This window comes from Cavia porcellus, unplaced genomic scaffold (assembly GCF_034190915.1).
Source record: "Cavia porcellus strain 051 isolate PalLab524CR breed Dunkin Hartley unplaced genomic scaffold, mCavPor4.1 scaffold_11, whole genome shotgun sequence".
In the NCBI taxonomy this organism is placed as follows: domain Eukaryota; kingdom Metazoa; phylum Chordata; class Mammalia; order Rodentia; family Caviidae; genus Cavia; species Cavia porcellus.
Window position 1 is genome coordinate 24,748,102 of NW_026947494.1, and position 1,198 is coordinate 24,749,299.

At 35.1% G+C, this 1,198-nt stretch overlaps 1 non-coding gene across 1 annotated transcript; it reads right to left on the reverse strand.

Annotated features, from left to right (window-relative positions):
- Positions 1–589: 589 nt before the first annotated feature.
- Positions 590–751, reverse strand: LOC111756978 (U1 spliceosomal RNA). Its single transcript, XR_002791368.1, has one exon. It is a non-coding gene; the product is annotated as a U1 spliceosomal RNA (small nuclear RNA).
- Between the last annotated feature and the right edge of the window lie 447 nt (positions 752–1,198).

Here is a 1,198-nt window from a genome sequence, read left to right on the forward strand (position 1 = left end):
TGGAGAGTGAGAAGCCAGACTTAGTTCAGTCACCAAGGGGCCAGAAGGGCTCTCAGTAGAGCCCACCCCACCCAGACCCTTGGAGGAACACTGAAGCCAAGAAGCCTGAGCATTTGATTTAGAGCATAGTGTAAGAGAAAAAAAAGCAGAAAAGCAGTATGGGCAAGGAACTGTCTCAATGCTGGGCAGTTTTCATCCGGGTAGGGGAGGGACAGTGGCCAGACCCCACGCATCTCACCAATCAGAAGCTTCTGGTTTAACCATTCACTTCTCTCAGAATCTGTGTGCTTTTGCTCCTGTTTAACATTCTCTTCAGCCTAGTTACCTACAACAGTTTATTGTAAACATGATATCATTCTTCTACCACACCCTTCTGTCATGATACGTGCCCACAGAAAGTGATGAACACAATTTAGAGTATTACTTTCTAAAGTTAGTATTGAACAATAACATAGTACTGACAGTTTTGAATAAAGGATGATGAAAAGAAATTCTCTTCGTCTTACTGATCCTTTCTTTTTTCTTTTTTCTTTTCTGTTTCTTTTTCATTTTCTTTTCTTTTCTTTTTTTTTTTTTTTTTTTTTTTTTACAGAGGAAGGCACAAACACAGTCCCCCACTACCACAATTTATGCAGTCATATTCCACATGTGGGGAAATCACGGGGGTTAGCACATCCACAGTGCAATGGATGAGCTTCACCCTGAGAAAACCACCTTTGTGATCATGGTATCTCCCCTACCGGGTAAGTATTCTTGATTTCTTTTTATTCTTATATTTCCTTTAATTTCTTCTCCCCCCTTACAATTAAATTTTTCTTCCTTGACTTTATTTTCCTATAACTTATTAGATTTGTTTTTTATATATCTAAGCGAGTTTAATAAAATTCTTTTACATTATTTGATTTACTTTTATTTGTATATGCCTTTCTACCTTGACGCAATGTGTGCAATAGTTTTAATTATAATTATATATCTGCATACATTCTTCTCAATTCTTTTATACTGATAAAATGAATATATTTATTTATAACTGTTATTCTAAAACTTCCTTAAAGTTCCAGAGTGAATTCTATTTCATGCACATTTCTTTCATGTTTGATTTTTGATACCTTACTAATTTTTGCAGTTTAACGTAAGTGTAAAGAGTTTGGAATGGAAACAGTTGTGAATGGAACAGTGAATAAAAATAAATTGTTTT